Genomic DNA, 27845 nt, shown 5'->3' with positions numbered 1-27845 from the left:
TTTCCTTGTCGTGTTTCTCGTCGGGCTGCTTTACGACGAGAAACACATTCGTGTGTATGCTTAGGAACCCGCGCATGCTCAGAATAAAGTATGAGACGGGAGCGCACCTTCGGTAAAAGTAGCGCTCGTAATGGAGATAGCACATTCGTCAAGCTGTAACAGACTGAAAAGCGTGAATCGTTTCTTACCAAACTTTTACTTAACACGCAAGTAACATGAGATTAGCAAAAGCAGCCCCAAGGGTTGTGCCAGTGGAATCAAACTTCCCCTTTATAGTGCCGTCTTACATGTTGTACGTCACCGCGTTTGAGAATGACGAGATTTTGTCTTGACAGTGTGTACGCAAAGAAAGCTTGACAAGATTCTCGACAAGCCTGACAAGAACCTCGTCGAGGAAAACGACGTTTGATTTACGACGAGATTCTCAGCCATGTGTACGAAGCTTTAGGCCTAATTTCCACTGGCGTTTTTACAGCCACGTTTCAGAGCGTTTTTTACAGCTTAAAAACGCCTGTCCATGTTATTCTATGGCTTCATTCCCACATAGGCATTTTTGAGCTGCAAGTGGCATAGACGTTTTTGAGCTGTAAAAAAAACGCGGGACCAGGGCGTTCTGAAGCTCCAGAGTAGAGCTGTAAAAACGCCAGACGTTATAAAACGCTCAAAAACGCGCAAAAACGTTCAAAAACGCGACCGCGGCATTTTTAAAGCTGCAGCTCACAAAAAAAAAAATTTTTTTTTAAGCTGTAAAAAAGGCTAACAACAGTGGCTGTAAAAACGCCAGTGGAAATGAAGCCTTAGTGTTCTAGCATTTTTCTGCCAAAACTCTCCTTTCCTGAACGTGATTCTACTGCATTTAGAAGAGGAGCATTTACTGCCTCTTAACTCTGCTGCTCTTAAACTCTGGTAAAAGCCTATGACTTTTATTGAGTTGTGTTCACAGTCTTTGGCAAAAATCTCCAAAACCATGAGTTTAGGAGCAGTGTGTCATGAGGCCCTAGCCACAACAAGAAAACGAAGAAAATATAAATTCCAAGAATGTTCATCTTGCAGGTCTGAGGTAACAGCATAAAAAATGTTGTGAACGTAGAAGAAAGTGGGAGAAAGAACAAAGGGAAGGGAGTGTAGTATCCCGGTTAAAAGTTTTAATAACAATGGATAAAAACCACTCACAAGACTCTGGTGCAGACTCTATAGGTGTAAGTTCCTAGTTGATCTGACTTGCAGGACTGCTGTGGTATGTTCTGTATGTACTGCTAGAGGCCTGTAGAAGGAGCTAGACGCTTTGAGCGCGTAGCCATGTGACTTTCCCTCTCGTCTGGTCCTCCATTACTTCTGTTGTGTGAACCACACTGGTTAGCATGGCTTCCTGGGGCGCCTCCAGGCTCCCGAACCTATAGACCAGGGGTAGGCAACCTCGGCCCTCCAGCTGTTTTGAAACTACAAGTCCCATGAGACATTGCAAGACACTAACAATCACAGGCATGGCTCCTAGAGGCAGAGGCATGGTGGGATTTGTAGTTTCACTACAGCTGGAGGGCTGAGATTGCCTACCCCTGCTATAGACTCTGCACCAGATGAGTCTTTTTATCTTATATCTCTTGTGAGTGTTTTTTATCCATTGTTATTAATATTTTTACTGGGATACTCCACTTAGCTGGTGCTTCCTTCCCTTTGTTCTTTCTCCCATTGAATCACACAGAGGCGGTTACAACTCTGAAGATAGCAGCAGGAGGTGGTCTGAGCCTCCCCTTTACTATATCTCTTCCTACATGGATTATAGACAATCTTGGACTATTCTTAACCACTAGCTGCCCGCCCACCGTCATATGACGGTGGGACGATGCAGCTCTCATTCTGGGAGGACGTCATATGAGGTCTTCGCCTTTCCGAACCACTAGGGAGCCCGCGCACCCACGGCATCACTGGGGACCCGATGCGCGTGCCCGGTGGCCACAATGTCCTAGTAACTGAGCAGGACTGTGGATCTGTGTGTGTAAACACACAGATCCACATCCTGTCAAGGAGAAGAGACTGATGGTGTGTCCCTTGTACATAGGGACACTGATCGGTCACCTCCCCCAGTCAGTCCCCTCCCCCCACAGTTAGAATCACTCCCTAGGGAACATATTTAACCCCTTGATCGCCCCTAGTGTTAACCCCTTCCCTGCCAGTCACATTTATAGAGTAATCAATGCATTTTTATAGCACGGATCGCTGTATAAATGTAAATGGTCCTAAAAATTAGTCAAAAGTGTCCAATGTGTCCAATATCGCTGTCACAATAAAAGTCGCAGATCACCGCCATTACTAGAAAAAAGAAAATACCATAAATGTATCCCCTATTTTGTAGACGCTATAACTTTTGCGCAAACCAATCAATATATGCTTATTGTGATTTTTTTTTTACCAAAAATATGTAGAAGAAGAGACATTGGCCTAAACTGAGGGGAAAAAAAGTAAAAAAAAAAAAAAAATGGATATTTATTATAGCAAAAAGTAAAAAATATTGTGTTTTTTCAAACTCGTCCCTCTTCTTTTGTTTATAGCACAAGAAATAAGAACTGCAGAGCTGATCAAATACCACCAAAAGAAAGCTCTATTTATGGGGAAAAATTATAAAAATTTAATTTGGATACAGTGTTGCATGACCATGCAATTGTCATTCAAAATGTGACAGCGCTGAAAGCTGAAAATGGCTTGGGCAGGAAGGGGGAGAAAGTGCCCTGTATTGAGGTGGTTAACCCTTATCTTTGGTCTAATAGACATTCTATTGCTGGCTGAACTATATAATCTAGGTGCGCCAGATTTTTTACCCTTTAAAGTAGAAGAAAGCAACTGCAGCAGTCCATAGCGATCAAAGAACAAACATCAGATCTCTTATACCATTAGAATATCTGCCTGTGTATGAAGACCCCCTTAAAGAAAAAAGGAAACCGCCTACAAAGGTGGTAGAATGAATGAAAAGCAGGTATCTGGCAAATATTCAATGATATGTATCACTGCAAAAATAAGTACATATGTTCATATGTTGCTCAAGCAAAAGGAATTACAGACATATGCTGCTGAAATGTTTAAAAAACGAGCATCCAAAGTTCAAGGGAAATAGCCACAAAATTATTACTTTAATCTCATGAAGGAAAACATTTGAAAATACCAATAGTTTGGGTGCTGATTGCCAAGTTAGTAGCTCTACAATTGGGCCTCATGCATGTATAAAAATGCTAGTGGGGTGCCATTTGTAACAAGAAACTGAAAACAAAATGTTCTAAGGAATAGCCATCACAGCTGCACAAAATTCGAGTTCATTCATTATAAGGACTATTAATGTGTGCCCATTCGTTAAACAGTAAAGCCGTGTACACGTGATCGGTTTGTCCGATGAAAAAAGGTGTAAAAAAATAGAACATTTCGATCGTCTGTGTGGAACTCTATTGGAGAAAAATCCATGCATGCTCAGAATCAAGTCGACGCATACTCGGAAGCATTGAACTTTTTTCGGCTCGTCGTAGTGTTTTACATCTCAGCGTTTTGGCACGGTCGGAATTTAGTCTGAGGCCCCGTACACACGACCAAGTTTCTCGGCAGAATTCAGCCAGAAACTCGGTCGGAGCTGAATTCTGCCGAGAAACCCGGCCGTGTGTACACTTTCGGCCGAGGAAGCCGACGAGGACCTCGGCCGAGAACATGTTCTCTATTTCCTCGTTGTTCAATGGCAAATTTCGGCTCGCCGAGATCCTCGGCGGCTTCACAAGGAACTCGACGGGCAAAACGATGTGTTTTGCCCGTCGAGTTCCTCGGACGTGTGTACGGGGCCTTATAGTGTGTATGCAAGACTGGTGAAAGTCAGCTACATCGGATAACTGACGAAAAAATCCATCGGATTAGATTCCATCAGATATCAGATTGTGTGTACAGGGCTTTACTATTATTTCTAGTGAATTGACCTGCAGGGGCAGCACACACATTGTAGGCACAGTAACTACTGCCAGTTTTCTTTTACATAGCAATGTGGCCAAATTCACATTGGCTTGCCCTAACCCAATGGAATATCCGGCACTAAAAAAATGATGTATGCCCTGGTCTTGCCTTTTGGCTGGGGCAGGGGCATTGAATGGGTATGGCTATGCCTTTTTCAAAAGTCCACCTTCCACTCGCCATCTTGAAACACTAGAAAGGCTAGGAACAATTGGCATGAGGTCAGTAAACCTGCACAATTCCATAAATTTGTATGTGGTATGGTTTTGCAGTCACTTCCAGTTACTTTGGAGAAAGTGGACGCGAGTGGCTACAGAGTGATGTCGTCTCATTCTTCATAGTCTCATGTGGGATAAGACTAACCTGCTTTTGCACAACATAACAAATGCTACATCAGGTTCACAGAATTCTGTAATGAGCATAGAGAATATCAATAAAACAGCTTACACACCTAACCAAAAAGCATCTGTTTTTCTCTGTAAATATACTGTTTGCCTGTGCTTTGGAACCCTTTACATATTAAGGGCTCCCATAATTTGCACCTGTACACTGTTGTCAGTAACCCACATGTGAGGAATATAAATGTACCATTAAAGGGAAATTAGACATTTAAAAAGTTGTTGCCATATTTCTGAAGTGAAAAGAGGATGAAGGCATTGTCAGGGGGGGGTACTGTGATCTCTGTGTGAGGTAATGAATATCTTGTGTTACCACACATTACCTAAAGTGCTTCTAAATGGAAAACATTTTTTTACTTTAATTAAAAGGTAACAAAAATGTTCCAGTATTTGTTTTATCCCCTCGCTTCCTAAATACTTACATGAGTCTTTACACGATCCAGCAGTGTGCCTGTCTATAGCAGCTCTCTCCTCTCTTATGCCGCGTACACACCATTGAATTTCTTGTCGTTCAAAAAGCCGTAGTTTTTCACCACCTGATTCCTCTCCAGCCTGACTTGCATACACACGTTCATGCAAAAAAAGTCCAACCGAAGCGCGGTGACGTACAACACGTACCACGGCACTATAAAGGGGAAGTTCCTTTTAAATGGCGCCAGCCTTTGGGCTGCTTTTGCTGATCCTCGTGTTAGTAAAAGTTTGGTGAGAGACGATTTGCGTTTTTCAGTCTTCGTGCTTTTTAGTTCGTTACAGCGTGACGAATGTGCTATCTCCATTTTACCAGATCGAGCGCTCCCGTCTCATACTTGATTCTGAGCATGCATGTTTTTTCTCCCGTTGGAAAAGCATACACATGACCGTTTTTCACGACAAGAAAAAGACTGACGTGAAACACGACGAGAAAAAAGAGAACTGGTTTAAATTTTTTGCGGGCAGTTTTTTCGTCGAGAAAACTGCTAGGGTGCATACACACGACCAATATAAAAAATGGCAGTTTTCTCATCGTGAAAAACGGTCGTGTGTACAAGGCATTACAGAAAAGACAGACAGCAGCGGGAGCCAATGGGAGCTAAAAATGAATTTACTCTGAAGACTTTCAAGCCAGACTCTGCTGGAGCAATGCAGCTCTGGCCATTGAAATCAATTAACTTATGCTCTCTAATCCCGGATTATTGAGTTTAAATTCACAGAAATCTAGTCACTAAGATTTTCTTCCAGCAGAGGTCCAAATCTCATGTTTGTGCGATGACTCAGATCATTCACATAACTGCCCCCCTCCCCTTTACATCACTGGCTGCTCTTTATGGCTAGGTTCACACAATTGTGGGTGAGGTTCCCACACCCATAGCCAAAACACGCTTCTTTTTAGAAGATGTGCGGGAGGCAGACATTAATTCCTAATGGCATCCCCATCTGAAAACACAGGATGGAGAAAGAGAAAGACATATAGGCTGTTGAGTGGTGCGAAAATGGTTGTTAGGATGGGACTTTCACTTGGTCCGGGCATGGACTGCAGTCTGCTCTAATCCATGTAGATCTGCAGTCACATATTAAAGTGTATCCATAGCCAAAGTGTTTTTTTTGTTTGTTTTGGATAGAGTGCGGAAGGATGACAACTCCTGTCCGGTTTTACTGCAATAGGAGGCTCCTTTTTTGGCAATGGGACAGGAAGTAAAGAAAAATCTCCCCAATGAGATACAGATAGCAAAAAAACTTATAGGGTTTTAACTCTTCCTTACTCATCAAAAAAAGTTTTGACTTTAGATCTACTTTAAATTAAGCAGGGAATTGTTTGAACTTCCATCAGCATTGTATTGTTGTCTCTGTTGCCATATTTCCCTCATTTCTTGTCTGGCAAAAGATTGTCCCCAGAACAGAAAGTGATGAGATTCCAACCAAAACTGAAAACAATGAAAGCAAGCTATGTATTAGAGGCAGTTGTGTATCATCCATGGGTGCAGGGTGTTCACTGCACATGGGTCTTGAGGAGGGGGGGGGGGGGGCACTCTGATCTGACCCACCCTGCACCAGTGGATGATGAAACATGGATGGTGAAATTTGACCATCAGGGGTGATCGGTGCGGTGGGGGGGGGAGTTACAAGCACTGATCTCCCTGTATGGCTTTCAGTGAAGCAGCTGAGTGTCGCTTCTCCTCCACTTCCTCCCGAGACCTGCGGCTTTCAGCTGCTTCACTGAAAGCCATACAGGGAGATTGGTGCTTGTAACTGCCCCCACTGCACCAATCACCCCTGACTGTCCATTGGATATCCCCTCTTCTGTGGACCCCCCTGTGTGCTCCTCTGGTCCCCCTCTGTGCTCCTCCGGTCCCTCCCTGTGCTGCTCCAGTCCCCTTGTGCTTCTCTAGTCCCCCTCTGTGCTCCTCTGCCCCACTTCTTCGGTACACCTCTGTGCTTCTCTGCCCCACTTCTTCGGTACCCCTCTGTGCTCATTCTGTCCCTCTCTGTGCTGCTCTGGTCCCCCTGTGCTCCTCCGCCCCACTCCTTTGGTCCTCTTCTGTGCTCATCCAGTCCATCGCTGTGCTGCTATGGTCCCCCTGTGCTCCTCCGCCCACCAGTTTCGATCCCCCTCTGTGCTGCTCCGGTCCCCCTGTGCTCCTCTGGCCTTCCTATCCCAGATCTGTTAGGTTGGAGAGCGGAGGAAGGAGCCAGTAAACATGTAATTTACTGGCCCCTTCCTTTTCTGAATGAGCAGAGTCAGCGATCACTGTTTTTACAATGCTTCAGTTTATGAATGAACAGGAGGCTCTGTTTCCAGTTTATTCATCTCAGTGCAGCTAAGGCTGCAGAGAAAACGAAATAAAAAAACTACTGACACCATCCACTGCTCAACTGACACCATCCACTGCTCAACTGACACCATCCACTGCCCTAATGATACGATCCCCTATCTCAACCCTCCCCCCAAAAATTGTTAACAAAACAAAATGACACGGTCTATTGCTTTACTGATGCCATCCACTGGCCCCCAAAAAGCGTTTTAAAAACTGAAAGAAATAATAAAGAATAAAATTGTAAAAAATATATATTAATACCAATAAAAATAAAGACACCATCCACTGTCCTACTGACACCATCCTGCACATACACACACTCCACACGCCTCTCCTGCACATACTATCTACTTCCATACACTCTGCACTCTTCTCCTACACATGCACCCACCTCTATACACTCCGCACTCCTCTCCTGTACACACTACCCATCTCCATACACTCTACACTCCTCTCATGCACATACTACCCACCACTGTACACTCTTCACCCCTCTCCTGCATAGAGGCGGCTCTAGGCTTTGTTAGGCCTTAGGCAAAACTTAACATGGGGCCCCACTCACACCCATGATGGGAAAAATAATTCAAGGACAAGAGCCTCTTCCCCACAACCCTGGCCACTGGTTGTAGGGGTCTGCCGGCAGGTGGCTTATCGGAATCTGGAAGCCCCCTTTTACAAGGTGGCCCCCAGATCCTGCTCTTTAACCACTTCAATACAGTGCTTCTAAACCCCCTTCTTACCCAGACCAATTTTCAGCTTTCGGTGCTCTCACACTTTGAATGACAATTACTCAGTCATGCAGCATTGTACCCAAATGAAAATTGCGTCCTTTTTTTCACACAAATAGAGCTTTCTTTTGGTGGTATTTAATCACTCGTGGGTTTTTTATTTTTTGCGCTATAAACAAAAAAAGACCGTAAATTTTGTGAAAAATTGCCTTTTTCTTTGTTTTTGTCATAAAATTTAGCAAATTAGTAATTTTTCTTCATACATTTTGGCCAAAATTTATACTGCTACATATCTTTGGTAAAAATAACCCAAATTGGTGTATATTATTTGGTCTTTGTGAAAGTTATAGAGTACAAACTATGGTGCCAATCCCTGAAAAATGATCAATCTGATCACACTTGAAGTACTGACGGCCTATCTAATTTCTTGAGATACTAACAAGTCAGAAAAGTACAAATACCCCCCAAATTACCCCATTTTAGAAAGTAGACATTCCAAGGTATTAAATAAGTAGCATGGCGATTTTTTTTAAGTTGTAATTTTTTCCCACAATTCTTTGCAAAATGAAGAATTTTTTTTTTTTTTTTTTTTTTTTTTACAAAATTGACATATTAACTGGCTATTTCTCTCACAGAGCATATGCATACAACAAATTACACCCCAAAATACATTCTGCTGTTCCTCCTGAGTATGGGGATATCAAATGTGTGGGACTTTTACACAGCCTGGCCACATACAAAGGCCCAACATTGAAGTAGCGCCATCAGGCGATCTACGAGCATAAATTGCACATCTCATTTCTCAACCACCTATTACACTTTTGAAGGCCCTGGAGCACCAGGACAATGGAATTGCCCACAAAATTACCCCATTTTGGAAAGCAGACACCCCAACGTATAATCTAGGAGGCATAATGAGTCTTTTGAGCGGTTATTTTTTTCCAGAAGTTTTGGGAAAATGTGCAAAAAAAATGAAAACGCATTTTATTTACACAAAGTTGTCTATTTATAAAGATATTTCGAACACATAGCATATGCATAGCAAAAATGACACCCCAAAATACATTCTGCAACTCCTCCTGAGTATGGGGATACCAAATGTGTGGGACTTTTACACAGCCTGGCCCCATACAAAGGCCCAACATTGAAGTAGCACCATCAGGCGATCTACGAGCATAAATTGCACATCTCATTTCTCAACCACCTATTACACTTTTGAAGGCCCTGGAGCACCAGGACAATGGAATTGCCCAACAAATGACACCATTTTGGAAAGCAGACACCCCAACGTATAATCTATGAGGCATAATGAGTCTTTTGAGCGGTTATTTTTTTTCCAGAAGTTTTGGGAAAACGTGGAAAAAAAAATAAAACTCATTTTTTTTACACAGAGTTGTCCATTTATAAGACATTTCCAACACATAGCATGTACATAGCAAAAATTACACCCTAAAATACATTCTGCTACTCGTTCTGAGTATGGGGATACCACATGTGTGAGACTGTTACACAGCTTGGCCACATACAGATGCCCAACATCCAAGTAGCACCATCAGGCATTCTAGGAGCATACATTACATATATAATTTCCTGGCAACCTATCATTTTTGAAGGCTCTTCATATTTCTAACACATAGCATGTACATACCTAGAATTACAATCCAAAATAAATTATATTGCGGAAAGGGTAAAAAAAAGTCTTACCTGTGCTTTTAGTAGTGTCCACAGAAGAGAGCACTGGTCCAGGCAGCAGTCAGGGATGTGTTTAGCGACAGCTATAGTGATTCTCCAGGCAGCATATTTCCAGATAGCAGTGGTCTGGCTCATTCATGCCGCAGGCAAATATGATGGCAGGCATGATGGCAGTAAGTCAGCAGCAGGCTGAGGGCTGCAATCGGGTAAGACCTGTGCACAGGGGCACAGGGGTAGAGGCTTCGACCCACCCAAATCTCTATGAAGCCTCCGGACTCCAGACCCTAATCCGGAAATTACGAAACCCGGAGAAAACAAAAAAAATGTTTTCTCCATCCGGAAAAACTATTCTGGAGCCCCTCACATATGTGAGACCCCTGTGTACTACAATAGCAGGGCAACAGATCAGTCCAAGTGGAAGGCAAATGCATAGTCCATAAAACAAGCCAGGGTCAGTTCACGTGAAATCAGTCCAAACGGTAGGCAGAGGCATTGTCAAAAAACAGGCCAGGGTCAGTTTACGTGGAAGCAGTCCAAGCGGTAGGCAAAAGCATAGTCCATAAAACAAGCCAGGGTCAGTTCACGTGAAATCAGTCCAAACGGTAGGCAGAGGCATTGTCAAAAAACAGGCCAGGGTCAATTTATGTATAAGCAGTCCAAACGGTAGGCAGAGGCATAGTCAAAAAACAGGCCAGGGTCAGTTCACGTGGAAGGCAGTAGGATGAAAATGGTCAGAAAATGGTGAGATGGGGGAAATGGTTAAAAATATAGACTAATATTTTAGGGATTCATGATAATTTTCGAAGCATTCTCCAATGCAAAGGCCAGGTTGGGAGGGACATCGGGGACAATGGTAGCTGGTATCTTTTCGAAATCCTTTTTTGCTGCAAACGCGACATCTTTTTTGCCGTCTTCGGCCTTCTTCGGATGGTGGGATGTTGTAAGGGTAGTGGCGTCCATGAAGTCGGCTAACAACATCAGAGCAAAGGGTTTCAGAGGGGGGTCTTTTTGCATAGATGAGGGCCATGACTACTTCTTCTGTGAAGTGTAGGAAGGGGGCAGGGTTTTCAGTGGATTTGGAGTAGACTACATAAGAGTTATAAATGGCCAAATGGATAAGGTAAATTGCTACCTTCATGTACCAGAATCGGGACCTCCTTATTGATAGATAGGGCTGAATCATTTGATCGTTGAAATCCACCCCCCCCCATGTACAAATTATATTCTTGGACACATGTTGGCTTTTCAATGGGACCTTGTCTTCGTTGAACAACAACAGCAGTGTCATTATGAATGGTGGACAGCATGTGCACGTCTCTGCTATCCTTCCACCTCAAGGCCAGCACTTCGTTGCACCTCAGTGTTGCTCTTTGCCCCCTTTGCAGCTTTTTGCTTACAATGGATTGTGGGAAGCCCTTCCTATTTTTTCTGGAGGTTCCGCAGGCCAGGGTTTTTTCAACATATAAGTGTCGGAAAAGGGGCAGGCTCGTATAAAAATTGTCAAGGTAAAGATGATATCCTTTTCTCAGGAGTGGGTAAGCCAGGTCCCATACAATTTTTCCAGCTGTGCCTATGTAGGCCGGGCACTCAGGGGGCTGGAGCTGGGAATCTTTTCCTTCATATATGCGGAACGCATACAAATATCCCGTGGCTCTCTCACACAGTTTGTAAAACTTGACACCATATTTAGCCTTTTTACTAGGAATATATTGCTTTATTCCTAGACGGCCACAAAAGGGTACCAGGGATTCATCCACACATATGTGTTTATCGGGGACATAGAGTTCTGCAAATTGTTGGGAAAGGAAATTTATCAGGGGGCGAATCTTATACAACTTATCGGAATCTGGATGATTACGGGGAGGGCACTGGGTATTGTCATTGATATGAAAGAATCTCATTATCATTTCATATCGGGACCTGGGCATTGTGGCAGAATACATGGGCTGGTGGTAGATGGGTTTGGTGGACCAATAGGAATGTCCTTGAATTTTTTTGTTAAGCCCCATGTTTATCGTAAGGCCAATAAACAATTTGAACTCCTCCAAATTTACTTCTCTCCACTCAAATGGACGGGCATAAGATGATTGGGGGTTGTTGGCAATAAACTGCTGGGCATACAAATTTGTCTGGTTGATAAGGAACTGCAGAAAAGTGTCGGGCAAAAAAAGATGAAAAAAATCAATTTCTAAAAAATTTTGGGTGTTGGCCTGCACACCTGGCTGTGCTGTGAAAGGGGGAATAATTGTTGATCCAGATCCGGAAGGCAGCCATGTTGGATTGGCAAGAACATCTGGCATAAATGTAGTGGCCCTGGCTCCTGGGGGACGTGACACTCCAGGAGTTGGGGGGGTTGAATTTCTTGCGCTGGTACTTGGATGTGATGTGGCAGCATTGGTACTGGGCCTGGGCATTTGTTCGCGAGGGGTTTCGCTGGCGGCATCGCTGGTACTGGACCTTTGTTCCCGGGGCCTATTGCTGGCGGCAGCGCTGGTACTGGGCCTATTGCTGGCGGCAGCGCTGGTACTGGGCCTATTGCTGGCGGCAGCGCTGGTACTGGGCCTATTGCTGGCGACAGCGCTGGTACTGGGCCTATTGCTGGCGGCTGCCTGGTTTTCAGAGGGCCTTGCCCTTTTAGGGGGGACCCATTCTTCATCTGAGTCATTGCTGTGTTGAATCGGTTCAAATGACGAATTTGATTCGGAATCAGAAATGGAATCTGATGAGAGCTCCCCGGTGCTCTCATCGGTCATTGAGATGATCTGGAACGCCTCCTCACCAGAATACAATCTTTTGGACATTTTGGCGGGTAGCTGTATACGATGGGTGGCAGGTGACGGTCACTGATGGGTGATGGTGTGACGGGAGATGGTCACTGATGGGGTGACAGGCCACGGACGGTGACGGGTGATGGGTGACAAGCCACAGACGGTGACGGCGATGGTCACAGATGGGTGACAGACGATGGTCACTAATGGGGTGACAGGTCACAGACGGTGATGGGTGATGGTCACAGATGGGTGACAAGCGACAGACGGTGACGGGTGATGGTCACAGATGGGTGACAAGCGACAGACGGTGACGGCGATGGTCACTGATGGGTGCACCGCTGATGGTCACTGATGGGTGACGGGTGATAGGGCAGGTCACTGATGTGTGACGGGTGCACCGCTGATGGGTGATGGGAGATAGAGCACAGTCACTGATGGGTGACGCGTGATGGGTGACAGGTGCACCGCTGATGGTCACAGATGGGTGACAGGGCAGGTCACTGATGGGTGACGGGTCACTGATAGGTGACGGGTGACAGGACGGGTCACTGATGGGTGACGGGTGACAGGACGGGTCACTGATGGGTGACGGGTGACAGGACGGGTCACTGATGGGTGACAGGACGGGTCACCGATGGGTGACGGGACAGGGCAGGTCACTGATGGGTGACGGGACAGGGCAGGTCACTGATGGTTGACGGTTGATGGCAGTCTCTTTGAGTGACAGGTGCACTTTATGGGTGACTGTTGGGTGACTAGTGACAATTGGGGGGGGCAAAGGGACAGGTGTGGTGTTTGTGCAGACACTACAGAAACACAGAACTAACTCACTGCTTCTAGCTCTTCTCTCCTCACACTGGAAACGATGTGTGAGGAGAAAAAGAGCTGGCAACAGTGTTGCAGGCTCTGTGTTTACACTTAGTGATCAGGCTGTGAATGGATCACAGCTGATCACGTGGTACACAGCCCTATTATGTGATCAGCCGTGAATTCATCACGGCCGATCACAGGGTTAACAGCGCATCCGCGCCGCTGTTCACCCCTGTCGGTGACGAGCGGTGTCTCGGTGACACGCCGCCACCGACAGTACAGGGATGCGCGCACGCGATCGCGCGCATTCCCTATTTAAATGACATGACGTCATATGACGTCCTGTCAGAACAATGGAGTCCTCCGCCCGCCGTCATTTGACGGCGCGCGGTGGACAAGTGGTTAATAACTAAGGGGCGGGGTTTTACCCGGTAATGTCACCTAGTGAACCCGCCCCCTTGTGGCTGGGTCATTGACGCCACGAGGGGTAGTGTCACTGATATTCACTGGTTGTTAGGGATGCTGACAGCCCCGCTCCTTGTAAATCATCTCAGACACTATTTAACCCTACCTCCTTTAAGCCACTCCCAATATTTAGCATAATTTAAACCATGCCCACTTTTCGCCACAGCGCGCCACATTATTTTTTTGTCGGTACCTAGAGCCTACTTTTGATTTTGCACACGGGCCCACTGATTTCATGATATGCCCCTGATTAGAAGTACATTTATCTCGGTATTTGCTACAGGTTTAACTGATGTATGTGGAAGTTGCTGGTCAGAGGCATATTTTACATAGAGAAAGCTTCTTCTCGGGTGAGTGTGGAATTTATAAAACAAACTACATGCTCACAGTAAATCTTTGTCACATTGTTCCTTTTCTCTACTGCCTTCCTAGTGCCTGGATGGTAAATTCATAAAGACATTCTCAAAGCTGGAAAAATCCTTCCTATACATCCATGTAGAGAATAATCTATGCTGTAGGCTGCTGAAGGCATGGCATTTGTGACAATACCAGATTCATAATCTCCCTGTTTACTTTGTTAATCTTATCACATTTGTTGAGTAATGACTCTTTGATGTCTAACAGGCGGCGTTTATATTTGGTTAAACGGGGCAAGGAGGTGGATCACTTCCTCTTGGGACGTTTGGCTGAAACATCTGTGGATGGGTGTAGCACAAGTTTATCCAAGAGCCCTTGAGATTGTGATGAATTTTTCTTCACTGACACACTACTGTATAACTAGATCCTTGGTCAAATATAAAACACTAGCACAATAGGATATATATATATATATATATATATATATATATATATATATATATATATATATATATATATATATATATATATATATATATATATATATATATATATAATGATATTGTTAAAATAGTGGTATATTACAAGTCAATGCCCAGATAATATTTCATTTTTATATACACTGATGGTTAATAAGAATTTTATGCCACGTCATGATGTCTATGCACATTTTACAATCTTTTTATTTAGTTTAATGATGTCAAGACTACTCATCCTAGCCACAACACTACACCTATCAGTCCTAAGCCTTGCTTTACCAAAACCATAACCTTAAAGCGTTTGTTACCCCAACACTTCATATTTCTCATATGTGCCCAATGTACCATATACTTGTATGAGAAAGAATCCTGTTCTCTTTGTATTGCATCCTTTATGTGAAATCCTTGGTGTTCCTGACAGTCCCTCTGTTTCCTATTAAAAACCGATCACACTAAGCAGGGGAGCACACCGTGGTCAGTTCTCTAGCTATGCTAACTGCCTGCTTTCCTCCAATGATCAGACTTGACCTGACCTGGCATGCCCCTGCTGCACGGCCATTCACTGGGAAGCTCAGTGTGCTGCTGCTGCTTCTCCTCCCCCAACTCTTATGTAGCTGAGAACAGAGAGCATGTGAGGGAAAAAAGGTATTTATATATTCTTTTTTACATCTATACACACATATTTTGCATTTCATTTCTATTTTAAACTAAATGGGTGTTTACAAGGTGATCGTTTACAATCATTTTAAAATTGAACTAGCATTAGTAAATAGATAGGAAAGTATATCATATTTACTTGTTAAATGTTTTTTTTTTAATTCTTCCTTTTCAAGGCCCAAGCAAATTATGTCATACATCCCAGGAGTCAGGAGCCTGAGCTAAGGGCAGATGGACTTCAGGAAGTAAAAGCTATATATGAATCATCTGCCCTTATTCAAGATGGTCACGGCCAGCAATGCTAGGTGGTGTTTTTTAAGTGGTTTCTCAGCAAAATAAAGCATGGAGACATGAATGGATGGGTGCATTTGCTTTGAGTATTAAAAATAATGATGCAGATGCAGTGTAGTTCTGCTTTAACAACATTTCTGAGCCTAGCTATACAGTTAGCACTAAACCGAGCCTTGAATGAAAAGTTCACCTTTGGGAATATGTTACCCATTTTTAGGGTGGAACATGTAACATGTTCCAATGCTGCAGCCACTACCCCATATACCCCCCCATACTCATACTAGCTGTCACTTTTTAAAATTAGTGCTGTGCCCAAATGGCCACGGGATTCATTCTGTGTGTGAATGAACTACAAGCCCCAATATCTTTTGCGGCTGTCAGCTTGTAGTTCTAAATGAACTACCACGGCGTGTGGAGCGCTGTGGTACTGTGGTAGTTTAATGATTCTTCCTAACAGACTGTATCTGCCTTCCCGTATGGGATGTACAAACACACACATACACAGAAACATCTGCAGGAGACCTGCATGGCACGAGCGATCTGCTGATCACTGGTGCAATGCTTTACAGGCTCCAAAAAAATGAGCATTTATTAAACTTATCCTTTAATGAACTTATCCTTTAATACCCTAACTTTAGCCCTAACCCAAATTCTGCCACCATTAAACCCTAGCATTAGATACACCACAACAGTTAGCTATTTTTAAAGAACGTTGTCAAGGCAATGGCAGTGATAAGTAACTTGGGTGTATTTACAGCTGTAGTAAGAACAATGCAAATCGGCTCTTACCTAAGGTTACTATAAGCCCTAAATACAAGGCTCTTGTGGGAAGCAATATAGATGCAGGTGGCAACACTTTCTCTTAAGATACCTAATCAAATTCATCACACTTATAGCCTTCTGATATGTCTCACCTGCAATGAGGTCATGAACCACCATTGGAGACAAAAGACATAAAACTGAAGTTTAGGGATGGCAGTTTTTACACAGTTACATTGGTCCTGTTACATCCCAGTTACATAGTTACTTATGTGCCATACCAGTGGGATCCCAGCTGAAGATGGAAATCACTGTAGAAAGCTCTACTTCTCAACTGATCTAAATTAGCTCCTGGGTCCTGTGCCGAGTGGCTGCCTGTTGCTTGCTGAACACAGGATGTCACTTGCTCAGCACATTCCGATAAAATTTTGCATTTTTACTCAATTTATGCAAAGTGTTTTTTGATTGGACAATGTAGAGCCCACCGCCCCATCTCTCCACTTCATCCAGTCGGAGAATGCTTTGCAAATTGCACTCTGAATGATGTCCATGCTAAGCAATTCCTGTGTTAATAATGCAGCTGGGAAGCCACAGCCGGCATGAGACACAGAAGCTAGTGGAGATCACCGGAGTAACTGTGCAGCTCGTTTTTCACAGTGTGGCCCCGAAAGCCATCTTCTGGGGTCCCTCGGCGGCTCTTGTGGCTAAGAGAGGCACCGAGTCTATTATTCAGTGTCTATAGCTGCCGATTGCAGGACTTGGCCCAGCCCCCCGGCGGCTGCATCATTGGATTTGATTGACAGCAGCGGGAGCCAATGGCTGTGCTGCTATCAATCTATCCAATGCAGAGCTGAGAACCCCGGGCAGAGAGACTGTGCGTCCTCGGTGTGGGACATTCCAGGGCTCAGGTGAGTAAAACGGGGGGCTGGGGGGCCACTGACTGACAGAAGTTTTTTCACCTTAAAGCGGGGGTTCACCTGAAAAAAAATTTTTTAAAAGCCAGCAGCTACAAATACAGCAGCTGCTCACTTTAAAAAAATTAACACTTACCCGCCCAAGTCGCCCGCGACGTCGGCAGCCGAAGCCGAGCGGTAGCTCGGCTCTCGGCTTCCCCCGCCGCCATCCTCGGTAAGGGAATCGGGAAGTGAAGCGCTGCGGCTTCATTGCCCGGTTCCCTACTGAGCATGCGCGAGTCGCTCTGTGCAGTTCCCACTGGTCCCCGTTGTGTTCTGGGAGCCAAGTGTTTCCCAGAACACAACGGTGGGGGGGGGGTGGCGCGGAGGAGCCGGAATCCCGTGGGAGTTTATACCCGGAAGTGGTGCAAATACCTGTTTTATACAGGTATCTGCACCCCCTCCCCCCTGGAAGGTGTCAAATGTGACTCCGGAGGGTTCTGAAAAGCGGAGGTTTACTTTTGGGTGAACCTCCGCTTTAATGCATAGGATGGAGTTTCCATCAAAAATACATTAAGGCTTAAATGTGCATATAATGCTGTAAAAAAAAAACTGGAAATAGCTGTTGCTATGTGGTCCCACAAAATCTGCCTTCTTCTTCTCCTCGGTTTGTGACGTCAGCTCCTCCACTCGCTCCTGCTCATGGGAAATGTTTGTCATCATTTCCCAGGATGCAGTGTGCGCTTCCCCTAGGGCTAGAATCTCGGGACTTCAGAACATGAAGTGACGCGATTCTATGAAGATTTCGGCGCCATTTTAAATACTGGAATCGCCCTTTGTTTGCAGATGCAGACTGACAGATATTTTTAAAAACACGGTGATGCGCTCTTCTCATCTTCCTTCATCTTTCTATCTCAGCCGGCTTCCTATACTGTTATTGTGTTCTTAGTTGCCATCACAATGGTGCAGGCACTTACGACGACACAGCCCGTTGTGATGGCAACCCGAGAGGTTGATGGCACGGCGCTGCCTTTACTATGCTCATGCGCAGGAAATGGGGCGGGACGGATGGTGCATGATGGTCACCGCTCGTCATCACTGTCCAGGAATTACGATAAATGCTTGTGGGCTTCACATGCCCACAAGCAAAATGGGAACGCCATGAACAATTTTTTAAAAGTCACTATACACAAGAACTGCGGCGATCTGGGGTGGATTTTCAAATAGTTAGTCATCTTAATTATACAATCCAATTGCCTCATGGAAGTAGACACTAATAAAAATTGCACAATGTGGGTGGAACTCCGCTTTAAGGTGAAAAAAGAGGTGTGTTTATAACCCCTTTAAATATTTGTAGATATTTTGGCTCTACTGCTTCTGTAACCTTTACTCTACAACATTTTAAATCGGTAAAGAAGCTTCTGCCCATTTCTGTGGTATTTTCTTTATTGCAAGCAGACAAGTGATTTTATCTTGTTTCACTATTCATCAAATTCAGTTACAAAATACTTCCTTAGAAAAAGTTTCCTTAATAGGAAATGCAGAAGAAAGTCCAGCTTAAACAAAATATGTTATGCCCAAAGGAGGATCAATGAGGGATGTCACAATGATTGCAGAGAATTTAAATTGCTGTGCTGCTGTATTCTTTCACTCTAAGTTTGACTAATAGAACCTACACCCTGGGGGACAATACCATCTAACTAGAAAAGACAAGCATATGGTTGTAGAAAACAATATGAGTGCCAGAGCAGATAAAATATAAAATATAGACCTACTACATACAAAATAATCTGTTGTTAGAGAGGCCACACACTGATCTAAATTTGACCGTTCCAGCAGGTACCCACCAAATTTAGACCAGTGTGTGGCCCTCCTTGCTGACAAAGTTTAATTATTTCATTGACTGTCAATGGGACATTTTGGAAAATATTCTGACAATACGTGGCTTCAGCCTATTAGCTGTTTATTTGCCCCTTTGTTAAAAAAAGATCCTGTTGTCTATAGAACAATATGTTATTTAGACAAACAGGTGATTTACTCTGTGAATCCTTTGTCACATCTAGGATTTAGAACTTTAAAACAACCAAAATATAACTAACTATACCCAATATGATTAGCTTCTAAGCATTACTGTTGTCAGATCTACATGTATATAGGACATGCCCCAACCCTCCACCTTCCCTGTTGATACTTACCTTCCCTCTGCCGATACTTACCATTCCTCTGCCCTGTCTGCCTTCCAGATTAGAAAGCCCTGTGTATGTTTTTACAGACCTACTGACCTTTCCCCCACCTTCACATGACAAAGCTCATTCCTGTTAGCAGCTTAAATAATAAAAAAAAAAAATGTTCTCTCTTTTTTAACTATAAAATGAAAATAAATCACCAGATTTAAAGTGTTTATTTGATCAATAATTGTATGGCTCAGAACAGTGGGGAACAAAGTCTTACTTTGGAAGTTTGCAGTCAGGGTGTCCAAGTTGAAGTGTCCTCCCACACACCAATAGACAAACGGTCATCGAGTAAAAGAAGCAGCCGGAAACTCCATAACATCACATGCTGATTGTACTCACTGTGAAGGCTTCACAATAAATATGCTTGATGTTATGGAGTTGCCGGCTGCTTCTTTTACTTGATGACCATTTAAAGTGTTTATTACCCTAAAAAAAAAAAAAGTATCCTGTATCTTTAAAGCATGAATAACAGCACAGTGCTTGTGCTGTGTCATTTAGCCCTCCCCCTTGTAAACTGACCACAGTTTATCACGGCTGCTGACCCCTGACACTGTGGTCAGTTTACATGTCTCTGTCATCCGCAGCTCTCCTGTTTCTCCTCTGTCCCCCTCTCCCCCTCCCTCCCTGCCTGTCAGCTCTGTCAGTGCCTTCCCTCCTGCTGCTGAAGTTACATTAAAAGTTTCATACCATCCTCTCTGTTTAATAATCCTGTGCGCTCCTGTGTCTGTGCCTTATAAAAATAAGCTGTTCTGTACCTGATTTAAGAGCGCGCTTGGCGCTCACGTGACCAGCCACCTCACCCCTCCTTCCCTCCTGACTGATGTCAGCTTTGGTTTTTCTGCCCCGCTCGCTGCAGCTGTCAGACGGGGAGAGCAGAGAGGCGGCCGGCCAAGTGAGCGCCAAGCAGCGCTCTGAAATCAAGTATAGAACGGCTTATAAATAAAAAGAGAGGATGGCATAAATTGAATATAGTGGCTTAACAATCACTTTAACTAATCTGGAATGTTTCTATAAAATAAAAAAAATGGCTTTAAAACTGCAAACAAAAAACTAATGCTACTTCTCCCCATATTGTTAAATGTTACCTTTTCCCCTTTGACTCTTGTTCATGTTAGATCTGTTTTGATTGTACTTTAATATCCAAACAACAATAAAAAATATGGTAATGAAAATGAAAATCAATCCCAGATAAAGTATCTGGATCTCGGAAGAGGTTATTTAGCTTATGGATGTTTTCATGATTAGTCATTTTATCTATTTTGATCATTATTTTGACCACAATTTCCTTACCATTATCTAATATATTTCCACTTACAGAATGCAATCTGGCCCCAGTTAGGAAATTATACTGTAAATATTGCTTTATCAGCAGCGGTATCAACCTAGTGGATCTAATTCATTAGCATGAATTTATGGGTATGCTTAGTCTCTTGTCAAACTCAGATCAGAGCCTGCACTTACCCTGTGCACTTTTCATTCAATTTTATGAACAGTTTGTACTCCACTGGAGCATGGATTAAAAATGCATCATAAGTCTAAATAGGCTAAAGCATGCATAGGTCTGGCTCAGCATATTTTGACAAATGACTGTGTGGCTTAATCAGCAATATTTCAAGATTGGTTATAAGTGACTATAAGACAGGTGAAGGCGCTATGAGCAGGGGGAGCTACAATTTAAATGTAACTGCACCAAAGGTTGCACTATAGTTACAGCTCCTTGATGTTGAAAAATGCTCCTGAATACCACCTTAAAGCGAAGTTCCACCCATTTAAAAGTCAGCAGCTAAAAAAAGTGTAGCTGCTGACTTTTAATAAACAGACACATGCCTGTCCCATGGTTCAGTGATGTGGCCGCCCAAAGCCTCGGATTTCTCCCCCTTCTCTCCATGGCGCCGGCATTATAAGCGTGGGTGCCCAACTTTCACAGCTTGTGGGTTCGCAGCTGGACACTCACTGCGCATGCGTGAGTCATGCTGCGTTGTCTTGAATGAATCTTCTGGGACCTGTGACGTGTCCCAGAAGATTGCAGAGAGGGAGAGGGAAGAGATGAACTTCTACTCGGCACAGCGGCACCAGGAGAGGAAGTGGGAGCTGGGTACCTCTCAAAACTAGGTACTCGCTCCCCACCCAAAAAATGATATGCCAAACATAATTTTTGGGTGGAACTCCGCTTTAAGCTGGCCATACACTAGTAAAAATTCATTAGGCACTGTTTGATTGACCCGAGTTCCCCCATAGAAAGCTGGGGGCACTTGTGCGGATGTGCTCCTGGGCTGGGTTGTGTGCATCCATAGTCTAAATGCAGCTCAGCCATGCCCCCTGCTCCCTCCTCACAGGATTTGACTGACAGCAGCAGAAGCCTATGGCTGCCTGTGCTGCTATGCCCCCTGTGAGTACAGAAAGTCAGTGGAGCGGTTCTGCAGATGGGGACAGCGCTGGATTGTGAGAGGAGGCAAGTAAAGCCAACCATTCATGCATTGGAATTCAGCAAGATCAGCAGGAGCCAACCAAACTTTGATCCATGCATGGGCTAGCTGGTTTTGCACAAGTCGACCCATTGATTGGCTTGTGGACAACTAGCCTGACAGTTTTTTTCTGAATGATCAGTGCCGCCAGCTATAACTGGAAACACTGATCATTGTATTCTGCCAGCAGGGAGCCTTATAGCCAATAGCTCACAAAAGAAAACAAAAAGATTTTTACCCTAAAGCCTAGTGCAACTAGTGCAGTGTCTGACAGCTCAGGTCATGAAGCATGCAGGACTTTTGGTGCGCTTTCAGAAAATGCACTAAAAACGCGGGACATAATAGTAGTCTATGGGAAACTGCTGGTACGCTGCGCCCACCCTGTGGCCAAGCCATAAAAAGGCAGTGTGGAGGAGCCCATAAGGTAAAAAACATTTTGCATTTAGAATCACTTTAATAGCAAAATACAATAACACAAAAGCCATATTTTTATTATTTTGCTTACATTTAAAAAAATAAGGAAATAATAGCCCATACAAATCATTGGACATTGTGATTTCAGCAGAATCTCTTTTTAACAACAATAAGACATTAGAGAAATGATCTTACTTCTTCACAGGTACGTAAGCTATCACCTTACATTGGTTCTAGACATAATTATATGTAAGCTGTAATTCATACCAACAGAATTCTTGCTTGGGAACTGTAATTATAGTTTAGAATGTCATTTATTCATCAGTGTACACATTCAAGGCTTGCTGGGATGCTATTTTCCTTGATGCTATAAAATGCACTTGTAAATAATATGCCTTTGCACAGGTGTATCTGCTTAATTGTTCAGTAAACGTATGAAAGTGGCACAGGTACCTAAACATAATGGATATCTCTGATCTGACCCCTTATGAGCCTTATCTAGACGTTTCAGGATCTGGACTAAACAGGATGTAATTGCAGAGCCTTATTGTAATACTTCATTTATGAGACTGAGAAATGAACTACAGGTTCCTTTATGGCGCCCTAACATTCATCCCAGCTCTGACACATTATCCAAACAACTGAAAGACATTAACACTGACCTTTCACCAGTCAGCTGCTTTACATTATTGTGCCTGCTTTAAGATGTTTGATTCCATGCCTTTTAAGGATGTGATCTTCATATAAATCACTAATTCATTGTACAAAAATGTATATCAATGTTGACTGTAATCAATATTTCAATATGTTCTTTATATTTTGTATCAGTATTTTTAGGGTTGTCCCGATACCACTTTTTTAGGACTGAGTACAAGTACCGATACTTTTTTTCAAGTAGTCGCCGATACCGAATACCGATACTTTTTTTTAATGTGTCCCCAAATGCAGCCATGTCCCCCCACAAATGCAGCCATGTCCCCCCCCATATCCAGCCATGTCCCCCCCCATATCCAGCCATGTCCCCCCCCATATCCAGCCATGTCCCCCCCCCATATCCAGCCATGTCCCCCCCCATATCCAGCCATGCCCCCCCCCATATCCAGCCATGCCCCCCCCATATCCAGCCATGCCCCCCCCCATATCCAGCCATGCCCCCCCCATATGCAGCCATGTCCCCCCCATATGCAGCCATGTCCCCCCATATCCAGCCATGTCTCCCCCCCCATATCCAGCCATGTCTCCCCCCATGTCTCCCCCCCATCCAGCCATGTCTCCCCCCCCCATCCAGCCATGTGTCTCCCCCCCCATCCAGCCATGTGTCTCCCCCCCCCATCCAGCCATGTGTCTCCCCCCCCCATCCAGCCATGTGTCTCCCCCCCCATCCAGCCATGTGTCTCCCCCCCCATCCAGCCATGTGTCTCCCCCCCCATCCAGCCATGTGTCTCCCCCCATCCAGCCTTGTGTCTCCCCCCCATCCAGCCTTGTGTCTCCCCCCCCATCCAGCCTTGTGTCTCCCCCCCATCCAGCCATGTGTCTCCCCCCCATCCAGCCATGTGTCTCCCCCCCCATCCAGCCTTGTGTCTCCCCCCCATCCAGCCATGTTTCCCCCCCATATGCAGCCATGGCCCGCTTACCTGCTACCGCCGACTGTGTACAGTACTACGGGCGGGAACATTACAGCTTTGAATAGCTTTGTAATGATTGGCGCCGCGCTGCGTGTATAGACACTCCCCCTCGCTCGGGATTGGACAGTTCACCCGAGCAAGGGGGAGTGTCTATGTGCGGCGCAAATCATTACAGCTATTCAAAGCTGTAATGTTCCCGCCCGTATTACACAGTCGGCGGTAGCGGGGATGCGGCGTAACGGCGGTGGATCGCGGCGGCGGATTGCGGCTCCGGTGGCGGCGGTCGGCGGCGGCGGGGGGGGGGGTTAAGTATTCTATTTGTGTATCGGGGCGGGGTATCGGCGTCTGAGTACCGCCGAAAAAACTCGGAATCGGTCCCGATACCGATACTAGTATCGGTATCGGGACAACCCTAAGTATTTTATTTTTGTTATTAGGATTTCTTATTGACACTAAAACTAAAATAGCCAACTGCTGCAGATCAATAAAAAAGGTGTGAATTGTAAATAAACCAGAAAATTGAATACTTACCTTTTGGTAATTTTCCTTTCCTGGTGCCCATTAATGGCAGCGTAGGTATGCTGTTATAGAGGCACCAGTAAACTGGAAAATGTAATACTTACCTTTCCGTAATTTTCCTTTCCCAGTGTCTATTCACTGCAGGATCTATTGCAGCTTACCAATGCTTAAAGTGGATATAACCCCTCCATACACCCAGTGAAGTGAACAGCCTCAGATGATACACAGAGATTAACTAAATCTCCCTACATAGGTTTTATATGTATATCTGCTGTCTTCACATTTATATACTGTTTAGAAAGTTCACATTTTGTTAGGAGATTTTCTCTTCCTGGTTAACACATGGTGTCTGGGCATACAGCCAAGATAGCTAAAATTGCTAATTGGAGGAAAGACACCCCCTCTCATAGGCAGAGACTCTCAGAGCTGATTTGTAATAGGAGCTTCTCTCTGCTAATATATTTTAGCAACCTCATTTGACAAAATATTCTGGCTACTTTTGTCTAAAAAGTCAAAAAATATGTCAGGAGTTCTCAGGTTGATAACAGAGGAACCGTTCAGAACAGAGCTATAAGACATAGCTAATTGAAAAGAGATAACAAAATACTGCAGATATACATGTGCCCAGCTCAAATTTCATGAATCGGGTTTACATACACTTTAAGACCCCTTTCACACCGAGGCGCTTTGCAGGCACTTTAACGCTAAAAATAGTGCCTGCGAAGCACCCTGAAAGAGCCGCTCAATTCATTTCAGTGTGAAAGCCCCGAGGGGCTTTCACACTGGAGTGGTGCGCTAGCAGGACGGTAAAAACAAGTCCTGCTAACAGCATCTTTGGAGCGGTGAAGGAGCAGTGTGTATACCGCTCTTCCACCGCTTCTGCCTATTGAAATGAATGGTATACAGAATAATTCCGCTCTGCCTTATGGGTAAGCTGCTGACACACCAAGTAGACAAATTGCAACAATGTGGAAACAAAAAAAGTGTAGCGCTAATCAAAATATATAAAGGAATAAATAAATAGATACGTGAAAACTAAAATGAATAAATACGTACAAACTTGATAAATAAAGTGCTCAAATATTGATAGTGAACAATGTACATAGAAATGTCTCTGTAAGCACACTATGAAAGTCTATATGCAGGAAATTTAAAATAGGTGAAAAAATGCAAAGATTATGGCCTGGTTCACACTGGTGCAATTTGACATGCGATTTGTCAAATTGCATGTCAAAACGGCCGTATTTGCCGCAAATTGCCCGCAATGGCACCATCCTAATCAGTGCGACGCCGCATCTGCGGTGCTGCACCGATTTCAAAAAGTAGTTCCTGTACTACTTTTTGCGATTTCGGCCCACGATTTACATTGACATCTGTGCAGAAACCTGCACAGATTTCTCTATAATCACATCCGAAATCGGGACTGCCAGCGGGATTGAAATCGTGCAAGTTCAGCTGAACTCGCACGGCTTCACTCCCGCAGCCCAGTGTGAACCTGGGCTATCTGTCCTTAGAGTGGTCAAACTTCGGTGTTGACAAAGTTCAAAATATGGTGACAACTTCAAACCATGCAGATCTGTGCAAGTGAAGAAGTGATGAAGTGAAGGGAAACACCCCACAGGTAAAAGGCTTGCCAGAATGTATGGACCCTAGAGAACCTACGTTCAATGGGTCAAAAAGGCTTGTGTGGTGGAACCACAATGTAATTTGGGCAATCCTATGGACTTCAGGATGCTGTACCAGAGATGACAAAAACACCAGCATGATAGAGAGAATCTCAGGGAAAGGTGACATCCTAGTGGGTTGTCTCATAGAAAATGATGGTCCAGGGAATCGCAAATAGATGTAAAAGGGTTGTGTCATACAATAGAAAAAAAAAAAAACTGTCACATAGCGTAACTCTATATTACATATCAAAAGTCAGAACACTTACATCTGTGATGATATTCAAGCGCTTTGTATAAAATGTGGCAACAATGGAGTCCTCCCGACACGTTTCGTCCACTAGTACATCATCTGGGGTCCACGCCAGATGATAGTGTGCCAGTGTCATTTACACAGTAATCAGTGCATTTTTATAGCACTGATCGCTGTATAAATGACAATGGTCCCAAAATATCATCAAAAGTGTTCGATGTGTCCGCCATAATGTCGCTGTCACGATAATAATCGCAGAGCGCCTCCATTACTAGTAAAAAAAAATGAATTAATAAAAACGTCATAAATCTATCCCCTATTTTGTATACGCTATAACTTTTGCGCAAACCAATCAATATACGCTTATTGCGTTTTGTTTTTTAACAAAAATATGTAGAAGAATAAATATATTTTTGGGGGTTTTTATTATAGCAAAAAGTAAAAAATATTGAATTTTTTTCAAAATTGTTGCTCTTTTTTAGTTTATAGCACAAAAAAAAAATGCAGAGGTGATCAAATACCACCAAAAGAAAGCTCCATTTTTGGGAAAAAAAAGGACGTCAAATTTGTTTGGGAGCCACGTCGCACAACAGCGCAATTATCAGTTAAAACCAAGCAGTGCCGAATCGCAAAAACTGTCCCGGTCACTGGGCAGCCAAATCCTCCGTGGCTGAAGTGGTTAATGCATAGGATGCATTAAGGTGGAAAAAAACGAGGGTTTACAACACCTTTAACCTTCCTAGCAACCCCAGAAAAGCAAGATCCGTGGAGTAAGTTGTGAAAATGGCAAAAATTAAGATGACAAAACAGAATTCTTTTATATTTGGTTAAAAAAAAATATATATTATTACATGTACTGTGGTCCATGCATGTAACAGAAGGTGGTAGACAGGCATAGCTGAGTTGCGGTTTTAGTAGTCAGTCAGCCAGAATAAATATATGAGCCACTCTAAAAAGTGTAATTGCCTTGTAAGGAAAAATACAAATATTAAATTGCACAAATATGATTATTATGACTGAAATTGCATTACCCTGGATATAAATAGAATCTCCAGCAGTTGCTGCTACTCCTTGACTTACTCATCATCATTACAGAGTTTCCATTTAAAGGTAAAACATACACTACAAGTCTGTCCTATTGGAAACGTACAGTATATAAGGCTTCTTTGTCATAAGGACACAGATGTGAATATGTAAGTATTTCATTTTCTGGGTTTAGGTATGTCTGTAACATCTCAACTCACCAACGCTAACATTGTATGACAGAAGCAATAAAAAACACTCATTATGTCACGGTTTTATTGCGTGTAATTTCAACCTCACACTGAAAGAAATGTTTCAACTCCTCTCAGTTGCATCGCATTCTAATTCTTCAGGAGCTCTTTGAAGAGGCTGCTGTACTGTGCATTATTTATTTCTTTACCCTATCTGAATTTTATTAACTTATAAAAACCTTTACGGCAGGCCAGACACGATGCGAAAGAAAGAAAGAAATTCGCACCATTCCCTCATCAACACAGGCAGTGCTGACAGGGGAATCAGCAATTGTCTTCTCCCACCAGGGAAGACAGTGATTAACGCTAGCGGGTATAGCAGCCACT

General features: G+C 43.8%; 1 protein-coding gene across 1 annotated transcript in view; it reads right to left on the bottom strand.

The window, feature by feature from the left end:
- PDLIM4 (PDZ and LIM domain 4) overlaps window positions 1-27845 on the bottom strand; it is a 234194-nt gene that overhangs the window by 165528 nt on the left and 40821 nt on the right. The window lies entirely within an intron of this gene.

This window comes from Rana temporaria, chromosome 3 (genome assembly GCF_905171775.1).
Source record: "Rana temporaria chromosome 3, aRanTem1.1, whole genome shotgun sequence".
Taxonomy (NCBI): Eukaryota; Metazoa; Chordata; class Amphibia; order Anura; family Ranidae; genus Rana; species Rana temporaria.
Note: the sequence above shows the minus strand (reverse complement) of the source record. Positions and strands in the feature narration are given on the sequence as shown.